The 10,387-nt window shown below is 49.0% G+C and overlaps 1 long non-coding RNA gene across 1 annotated transcript; it reads right to left on the reverse strand.

Annotated features, from left to right (window-relative positions):
* Positions 1-1,193: 1,193 nt before the first annotated feature.
* Positions 1,194-9,843, reverse strand: LOC131495753 (uncharacterized). The gene is made up of 4 exons (XR_009254095.1): positions 9,227-9,843; positions 8,375-8,434; positions 3,316-3,390; positions 1,194-2,550 (listed from the first exon to the last, which is right to left on the reverse strand). It is a non-coding gene; the product is annotated as an uncharacterized LOC131495753 (long non-coding RNA).
* Positions 9,844-10,387: the final 544 nt, after the last annotated feature.

Consider the following 10,387-nt stretch of genomic DNA (forward strand, 5'->3'; position numbering starts at 1 on the left):
GCAGCTGAGAAGAAAAATTTATTATATTGGCATAAGAACTTCTGCAAAGAATGGGTAGAACCTGTGAATATTCCATTTTCCATCCCTATCGACTCAACCGGGCTAAATCCAATTTATTCATTCTGATATAGACCCCAGAGTCTTTTCAGTGTCAGCTGTCACCATACTCCCTGTCGGTTCTGTGTATCCCTCAATATGTCACGGTTATTAGAGTATATGCCTTTAAAGTATTTTTTTCCTCATGGGCTCTTACAAACTCCTCCCCTCCTCCAAAAAAAAAACATAAAAAGTAAAATTTGTGGTTATAATACTAAATCTAGAGGACACACAAAAGTAAAAAGGAGAGAACAAAAATCAGCTATAATCTTAGGATCTGTAGATACCACGGCGTCGTTACTAATTCTCTTTTGCTTTCCCTCTGCCCCTAGGATTCTTTAAAAATTCAATGGGGATTATATTTAATTTTGTGCCTGCCTCTAAAGATAGCAAATGTTATAAGCAGAGGTTCCTTTAAGATCTTATTCCTGCTGGATTTGGTTGAAGAAACAAACCAGGTGAAACAAAGTGAGATTTTAGTACAGCTAATACGAAGCATCCGCCGCTGCTGATTTTCCTTGGAGGCAACCCTGGAAGCCTCTTTCGGAGCCGAGCTCCTACTTACTCTACAGTCTCAGCCACGAGAAGAAGAAAACATTAAGCCAAAAAAAAAAAAAATGCAGGCTGACGTCTTTTCCATTTCTGCCCCGCCTCAGTGTAATAGACCTGTGCCTTCACTTCCAGGGAGTGCGCGGCCAGCTGCTACGATTGGTAGGTGTCACTAGGACCTCAAGATGTTGGGAAGAGGGACAGATCGTAAACGCCACTCAGTGGTTCTGAGTTTGGCGAGATTTTTGTCCCCACCCGAGAGATGTCTGCAAAATGACCCGTGGGTAATCTGAACTGGCTCGGCCAACTCCTATTTCAAGAGAATTGAGAAAAGGGGATTTACGGTCACCCTGTCTGCCTATTTTCCAGGCTGGTGTTCACAATATGTTTTTTGGGGAAGGCTGGTTCTGCTGCTGTTTCCTTCTCCTGACGAGCCCTTGCCTTCCACGAGGCAGGACCACTTCGTGTTGGAAATCAGCTCACTGACTTGATTTTGGCAAGAAAGGCTCGTAAATCTGAGGTACTAAAGAACACTGTGATGCAAACTGTTCTTATAGTATGTATTTATTTTTGGAAATGTGTAGTTATATACACGATACCCACAGGCTCCGTGAAACAAAGCAACATGTATGCTGACTGGTGTAATACACATTTAATTCCATCATTAAAAGAAATCTTTTGTTTGCTCGGACACCTCCACTTTTACGCTTATGAGGGGACGGAAATGTCAAATTTAGCACCGCGGGGAAAACTGTCCATCGGGTTCCGGAGGAACCGAGGCAAATGGTAAGTTTGATGGTAGGAAAGCGTCCAGACCCACTTTGTTCTGTTGCGCAACCCCCGCTTTGCAAGTCAATCTCTTAAGTCACATGTACCACAGGACTGATGATGGGCCCTGGAGACAAGTGTGTCCCCTGCCCCCTTCCCAAGCCAGCGGCATGAACAGTTAGTGAGTTTGTCATCTTTGAGATCATCACAGAGACACAAATAGCAAGTGTACGTTTCAGTCTGCAAACAGAAGTGTACAAGAAACCTAGTTTTCTTTGCTTTCCAAATCTCTCTCCAATGTTAATTTCAAGCCCTGTTTTGCTAGGATGGGGCAGTGTCTTCTCAGCCAACTTGGAGTCTTCTCTCCCCACCGCCATTATCATCCGAGGGTTTAGTCTAGCTTGAGGAGATATGGGAGAGCCATCGCATGGGAGCAAGGGTCCATCCACTGCTCGGTTCACACTGGCATCCGCTGTTCCATGCAGCCACCATTGGGACATCCCCCCAGTTGTGTCCACGTGACTGTCTCCTCCAATCCCCGGCAATGGAATCACATCGCTGCTTTTGTGCCCCATCTGGGGTCCCAGAACTTCTTCCAAGGCCCAAGCTCTGTCTGTATAGCGTGGTCTTTTCTGGAAGAGCCATCCTCCTGCTCATCGCAAGACCCGGTTCACCCTCACTTCCTGCAAAAGACCTCTCCTTGTCCCTCCAGAGCCCATCTCACCTCTTTTCCCTTTAAGACTCCATGGTGTTCACCTAGCACTTGCCATGCAGGGATTGTCTTGTCCTGAGGGACGAGAGTCCTTTTCACGAGTGTCTGTAGGCCTTTCTAGGAATGGGCTCGGATCCTCACTGATATGTCTTCCTCAGTGAAATTAGCACTCCATCCTGCCGCCAAACACCCCTCAAGCTCACGTAGAGAAGCAAAGAAAGGAGACAGGTAACAGGTAGAAAATGCAGACGCATGTAGGTTACCAAGATTATGCCTGACAAACCAGAAACGTGCCGTGTATATGTTTGATCTTCTGTACTACACTATCACTCAAAGGCGGCGTCTCTGTGTTAATGATTTTTTTTATCTTTACCGGCATCCAGCCCAGTGCCTCAGATGATGGATGCATCTGTTCTATGCTGACCCTAAGTACGATGAAGAAATAAGAGGGAAATTAAAAAGCAAATAAAAATCCCCACCAAAACAATATTTCTTCTTCAGATGTTGACTGGAAAACCGCAGACACAGAAACGATAGATAGATAAACCCTAATAACGGACTACTCTATCAGCTCCGTTAGTAACACAACAAATTCAGTTCAGTTCCATCAGGGTTGTCTCATTTCTTCAAAGTGCTGCTGGACAAGGCTCTGGTGATAGAGAGAAAAATAAGACATGGTTATAGGGTTACATTTGATATGACTGCTTAGAATTTCCTAGCGGCTAGGCGTGTTACGCAGTCATAAATAGGAACACAGATACGCAAGAAACTAGTATTTTCTTAAATAAAACATTCATTTTTAAGAGGAACCCAAGGGGCCCAGCTAACTCCTGGAGAAGGGAAACATATAAGGTACAGGGGGTTGGATAGGTCTTGCACAGAATACACACACACATTGTTGTGTAATCTGAGACACTTTTGGAAGTCAAAGGGAGCACTGTTCCTAACAATTACTCTGTGACCACGACATAAAGCTGGAGTGTGGCCATCCTCGCCCCGCAATGCTGTCGAAATGAAGGAAAAGAATTAAGGGCAAACCCAAACATAAAGACACTTGAAGACCCTTAAAATCCCTTCTCAATATCAAACCCTCACTGACTCAGAGGTAGATTCTCCTCTCCTTTGCAGTGAGAGGGGAACAGTTTCCCCCAGAATAATTTCACAAAATTTCTGCCACCTCCAGAGCTTACCTTTTGGGAAGTCCCTGCACGGGGGCTTTCCTGTTTTCAGATCTGAAATTGTAACAGTGCTTACTTGTTTTGGGGCTGGTGGGAAAAGAACCAAAAAATGGTGAATATTAGATGCCAAGAAGACAGTATTATTTCAGTGTGTTTGCATGGGATGTTGAATTTGTGACGGATGCTGAGTGTTGAATATATACTTAAGTAACTTCCCTGTAGGTGATTTTAATTTTTTTTTCACGTTTATTTATTTTTGGGACAGAGAGAGACAGAGCATGAGTGGGGGAGGGTCAGAGAGAGAGAGGGAGACACAGAATCCGAAGCAGGCTCCAGGCTCTGAGCTGTCAGCACAGAGCCCGACGCGGGGCTTGAACTCACGGACCGTGAGATCATGACCTGAGCCGAAGTCGACGCTTAGCCGACTGAGCCACCCAGGCACCCCTAGGCGATTTTAATAACATACATTAGTTCCTTTTATAAAGTAGTACATATACACTTATTGTAGATAATTAAAAAAAATAAGACAGATATACAGAAGAAAACAAAATCACCTAGAAACCCATAGAGAGAAAACATATTAGTATATTTCTATTTGTGTATTTCAGATAGTTGAGATTATACTATACTATATATATATATATACTATATATACTATATATACTATATATGTACTTTTTCTTCTTTTCTTTAACTTTTTTTAAACATTTATTTACTTTTGAGAGAGACCACTCCACATTTTTCAATACGGAGGGGTTTCATGCAGGAAATGTGAGGCTTATATAACCTTGTATACAGCGTCGCCTTGGAGGAGAGCACTTGGAAGAGAACAGCAAAGCCCAAGGTCTGGAAGCCCAATTATTTCTGCCATGCCACTGCTGCTGAGCACCTGCCAGAGGCTGGCCCCCCCCCGCCCCCGTCCCCCGCCCCCCCCCCCGCATGCCTAGAACTCCCGCCAGAAATAATGGCCTCTCCTTTCCTTCCGCTTTGCAAACCACGAAAAGTGCCACCCACTGATCAGATCCAGACACCTGCTGAGAAATAACAGTATCCGGGCTGGCAGCACCTGTGACGTCCGGGAAAGCTTAGGCGGACAGGGAAGATAATGCGGCGCGTCGGTTCATGTCAGGGCCACAGGTGATGCGACAAATCCGACTTCACTTCATTTTTCTCCCTAATCGTACATTTCAGTTATTGCTCCGACCCGTGGCTGCAAATGGGACGGCGGTAGCTCAGATCGCAGCGCTCGCGGCCCCACCTGCATCGTGCCCCGTGTCGGTTCGCCTGGGGGTCCGGGACAGCCCACCCCCCGGTTCTCCCCCCACCCCCGAGTCCACTCCCGGCCCGGCCGTACCTCCAGCCTCACCGCCACTGGAGGGCAGCACCTGCCCGCCACCCGTGCAGCGAGAGCGGCTCCGGGGCTGGGTCCCCCAGCTGCGGCCCCTTCCATTGCCAAGGCGCGGCTCCGGTCCCCCCCCCCCCCCCCCCCCCGCCCCCAGCGGGCTTCTCCCCGGAGCGACGGCTGCTCCGCGCCAGGGCCCCGCTTCTTTCCTGAGCACCGCACCGCGCTTTCAAGGCCGCCGGCTCCTTTATGGCAAAGCATCTCCAGCCTGTGTGGATGCCCCCCCGCCCCCCCCCCCCCCAACCGCCGAGGGTGGACTTGACCCCTGGGCCTGAATGGAGGCCCTCTCCATCGGCCCCTACCTCCAGCCGGGCTTCCCTCCCGGAAGCTCCTTTCCCCGTGAAAATCAGCTCACGTGGGGCGCCGGGGTGGCTCAGTCGGGTTGGGCGTCTGACTTGGGCTCAGGTCATGATCTCCCGGTTTGTGAGTTCGAGCCCCGCGCGGGGCTCCGAGCCTGGAGCCTGCTTCCGATTCTGTGTCTCCCCCTCTCTCTGTGCCCCTCCCCTGCTCACGCTCTGTATCTCTCTCTCTCAATAATAAACGTTAAAACATTTTATAAAAGAAATTCAGCTTGTGCAAAAGGACACCATTAACTGTCAACTCTGACATTTCTTGGCACGTGGGTTTATGGTCTGAACCCGTAGCACCCAGCGCTGCGAGGAAACTTTTGGACATCACTCTTTGCCCACGTTGTTCCCATAGATTCCCAAACAATGGAATTACTGTATACAAGAGAATAAACATGAAGGTTTGATACATACTGGCAAATTGATTCCAAAACCTCTTACCAATTTATACATCTGCTAGCTAGTTAACAGTGCCTCTCCTGGAACCCTGGCTCACTGCATCTTTCGCTGAGTGGTGTTTTATCTGTATCTATTTATCACCTATGTAGATATTTCCCCATATTATATATATGGGATATGTAAAGTATACATATCCTATTGCATAATATATGTTATAACATTTACAACACAGATCTATTTCCCACAGGCTGCTTTGTTCACCATATTAAAGCGAATCATGCCCCAACCCTCTCTCTCACATATATCCTTGAGGCTCCGAAAACCACCACCTTCTAAAACTGTGAGGAAAGTAACACCCTCCACATATTTGTCTCAGTCAACGGTAATTGTGGCAATTTTAATTGTGGACGGAATAAAAGGTGTTCTTCCACAAGTTGAAGGCGTAGATCACTAAGGAGTAGGTTGAGCCGTGGGTGGCCAAAATCCCAAATACCAGTGGGTTAAACCAGATTTTTTTTTCTCTTTGTCATAACGGGTCTCCTAGTGGCTCTCCCCCGGTATGAGAGCCACTGAACCAGGTTCATCCACCTTCCTTTCCCAAGTTTGCATCCACCCAGCAGGAAGGAGAAGGGGAAGGCACGCTTCTGCTTGCTAGAAGATACTTTGCAGAAGCTGCACATACCCCTTCCTCTTAGAGCTCATTGCCCGGAAGGTAGCCAGCCAGCCAAGTTCAGCTTCAAGGAGGGTGGGAAATACAGTCTCTGTCCAAGTATCAGATGAGTTCAGCAGGGAACACATACCAAGGAACAAATAGTGGTCCCTGTCCCAAAGGCACAGAAGTACAAGATATGTTGGGTTTTTTTCCTTAAATGGCACAGTTTACTTATTTCCTGGAATGCCTGCGCTCCTCCTTTACATAGAAAATACAAAGCTGTGGATAAGAGCCTATTGTTTTCCTTTCTTTTAATTATAGTCTGCTTTGACATAGATTATAGCTTCAGAGATATTTCAGATTCATTTTGGAATTCACATGGCTGCAATTTCTCACGCTTTGCTCCCTTTCCTCGCCCAGCCTCTCTGTCTTGCCGTCGACGGGTCTGAGAATAAACACTCAGACGTAGCAGGTGAGGTTTGCTTCCCGTCCTTTCCTTGACAAAAGAACAAGGAAAGCTTTCGAAAACATCAGGAGGCAGAGAAAGAAACTAAGAGAGAAGAAGGAGAGATAGCAGGTCTCTGCGTTGAGCATCTCAACTTACAATGAATATAGCCTCCGTCATGCAAATTAAAAAACCCAATTTGGACGGGCCAGGGAGGTTTAATGGAAAGATACACATCAGGAGACTTGGCAATTTACAGGGGCAGGATCTCATCATGCTTCTGTACACATCTTGTGCATCTCATCAAGCACACAACAGGCCGAAATGACAATAATCCAATTTCATAAATTATTGGCCAAATAAGTGAAGACAGTGATGTAAATTTTGTGGATTAGAGACCGTAAGCCAAGAATAGGCACCAGCTTGAGCAACGGATCTCAGGGAGCCCTGAGGCTGCTTATCATCCGAACCACTTGGCGAGTAGCCTTTCTGCTGACCAGTTGGTTGGGCCAGAGTTCTCTGATCACTTGCCCATCTTTCCGTTCAGTTTTCGCAAACCTCTCCTGAACCACATATTCATGCAGTGTGCTCGACTCGAGAAATACTTTCTAAATGAAGCAGTGTGTGTAGAGTTGATACAGGGATGATGAACTTGAAGTTGAGGGTATTCGCATAGTAAGTGGCAGAGAGTGGGAAACTTCCTGCTCAAGGTTCAAACGCTCATCGTTGAGGGAGTCCAGCCCCCCAAATTCTTCCGAGGTCGGCGGATCTTCAGGTGCCCCCAAATCTGAGCTGTTGCTATAGGCTTTTAGCCTCTGGTTAAGGCTGGCTTCCACGCCGCCCCTAGCTTTGGGTGTCTGACCATGTGACTGAATTCTTGTGAATGGTGTGTGAATTCAGTCAAAACATATCTGGAAAGACATTTAACTGAAAACCTCAGAGTTCAAGGAGCTCTATTCGAGAGTATGCAAACGTACAAGAAGAGGATGCACAAAAAAAACCCAGTGGAGGGGCGCCTGAGCGGCTCAGTCGGTTAAGCGTCCGACTTCGGCTCAGGTCATGATCTCACGGTTGGGGAGTTCGAGCCCCGCGTCGGGCTCTGTGCTGACAGCTCGGAGCCTGGAGCTCGCTTCGGATTCTGTGTCTCCCTCTGTCTGCCCCTCCGCCGCTTGCACTCTGTCTCTCGCATTGTCTCAAAAATAAATAAACATTAAAAAAAAAAATCCCATGGGGTGGATCTGATGAGTCTTGACATGGGGGTGAAAGTGGGTTAGCCTGGGACATCCGGACTTAAGCCAGCCTGGGAATTGCTGGTGAGGGTCTAAGTCTTTGGAATCATTAGAAGCTCAGTCACAACAACAGGAGAAGGATGGGGCAGGGACTGTTTTTTCCTCTTTACAGTTGAGTGCCTGCCCAAGGTCATACAGTGCGGGGGGGGGGGGGGGGGGGAGGGCGCTGTGATGAAAATAGGTGTCCCGACTTCTAGGCCAGGGCCCTTTCCATTATGCTGCAGCCGTCTGCTTCCAAGAGAGCCACATTCGATGCCCAGAAAATGCCATGCAGAAGCCTGCTGTGACTATTCTAAGTTTGAGTGGGGGTGGCTGGGGTATATGGTGGGTAGAGCCAGGGGAGGGCTGTGGGGAGGCCATCCTGCCATCCTGGATATGGAAGCCTTTTTTTTTTATGGCTTACCCGGTTCCAGCTGGCATAAACAAGGCAGAGCTGAAGATTAAATGCCCTGGACATTATTAAGCCCATTAGGGTTCTGGATACCTCCCCCCAGACTTCTCTTTACATCCCTAATCAAGTTTTATCAAATTTCTCACCTGTTCATGAAGAGATGTCCCTCTTCCTCGCCTCGCCTCAAGGAGCAAATATTCTCTCATCTACTTTGGGAAGGAAAAAAAAAATTCTTTTAGTCCAGAGTTCAAGTCACCGAGAAAAAAATGCGTTGCTGTCCTCTACCCTGCCTTGGGGGACCAACTTGTCTCAGTCCGCCCAGGACTTTCACAGTTGAAAATCTCATGTGCTCCCTTTAATCCAGGACAAACTGGGGTTCTAGGTCATTCTTGCTGCCTGGGGTGGGGGTGGGGGCACTGAAGCAGACCCTGCAAAATGCTTTGTTGTTGCTAGATAAAGGCAGTGGGTGTGGCTACCTACATCTAACAAAGGCAGAAGGATTGGTGAACTGGGCTGCTAGCCTCTTGCTCTGCAGGACAAGGAGCGTCCCCATGAAGGTGAGGGCAGGTTTTTTTTGAAGCCTGGTCTTCCAGTGTGAACGGAGAGGCTCCTTGGGGTGGAAGAGAGTGGCTGCGGCTGGTGGGAGAGGAGGGGCTGGGTGCCTCATGCTTGCCTGCAGGCAATTAGGCCTGTCTCAAGGCGCTGGGGAAAATTCTTGTTTCCAGGGTAGAACATTCTGGTAAAGTCATGCTGGGGGCAATTACCTACAACGTCAATTAGCCTATGGGGTAATCGACAAGAGTCAGCACAAACCAGTCTGTGCCTCCTTTCTCTTGGCTGGCTCTCCCTGGCCCACGCGAGCGGGCGGGACCGTCACCTGTCCTGCAGGTGCGGGGAGGCTTGCGCGGGGGGGGGGGGGGGGGGCCCTTCCCAAGTGTTCCCGTTTCCTGAGGAAGAAGGGTTCCCTGCTCACGAGGAGGCAAGGCCGCCTTTCTGACCTGTCACAGGGTATTTGCCGTGGTCTCGGGGCGCGGCTCTTTGACAGCTGCAGAGGGGAGGACGGTCCAGCAGCATCGCAGCTTTCACCGTCTGGCCAGGAGTTTGGATGACCGGGAAGCTGAATTCAGCGCCCCTGCGCCGCGGGGCTTATGCAACCGGCCGGCAGCAGCTAGGCGCAGGGCCCCAGGGAGCGTGCGGGGGCAGGGAGGCGGCGGGGCGGGCACCGCACTGCAGATCCCAGCCGGGAAAGCGCGCTGGGAGGTTCGGCGCCCGCACCGCCGCAATGCGGAGCCCGCGGCGGGGCTGGAGGAGCGAGCCCCGGAGCAGCCAGCCCTGGTGCTCGGGCGCAGAGCCCTAAATCTGGCGATGCTCCGGGGGTGGGGCTGGGGATGGCGGGGAGAACTGCCTTGTGGCAATAGGAGGGGGCGTGCAGCATGGGAGGGAGCTCAGGAGACCGAAGAGAGAAGAAAAGGTCAGAGGCCTTCCGGCAGTTTCTAAGGGGGAAGGCAAGGCGGCAAGCCCCTGTAACTGATCAGCAGCAACTGTTTCTCTTTCGGGGCCGCTGCCCCGCTCTTTCTTCCCTGTAACTTGCAGCCACATCCCTCCCCGTCTTTGATCCTCCTAAACCACGGCCCACGGCTGCACCCCTCAGCTTCCCTGCTGGAGTCCTGTTTGAGGACGCTCCCATGCTGCACCGGGCAGGTGGTTGCAATTCCACAATATTTATTTGATTTGATTCTGCACAAGGAACCAGGTTAGGCCCTTCAGGGCATATTCCTGGCCTCTGGGTATTGCAGGGTAATGGTAAGAAACAGGACAAGGGCCCTGATAAATAAAGCACATAGCCAAATGTGGATCCTGAAAACCTCGAGGGAGTTACAAAGTATCTTTTGTATATTTTCTCTATAGCTTTTTTTTTTTTTTTTCCTGTAGGTACAAACTGTGAGGAACTTTGTCTCATCTTTGCAAATCTGATTGGGTAGTCCAGAGAAAGCTATAGGTTCTGTCCTTTCCTTTTTCTTTCTTTCTTTCTTTCTTTCTTTCTTTCTTTCTTTCTTTCTTTCTTCTTTTTTTTTCTATAGGTTCATTTCAGCTTCCATCCAACATCAGGAAATTCACTCTTTTGGTTTGGGTGGAGTAAGCCCCCTTCAAAATCAGAC

This window comes from Neofelis nebulosa, chromosome 15 (assembly GCF_028018385.1).
Source record: "Neofelis nebulosa isolate mNeoNeb1 chromosome 15, mNeoNeb1.pri, whole genome shotgun sequence".
NCBI lineage: Eukaryota > Metazoa > Chordata > Mammalia > Carnivora > Felidae > Neofelis > Neofelis nebulosa.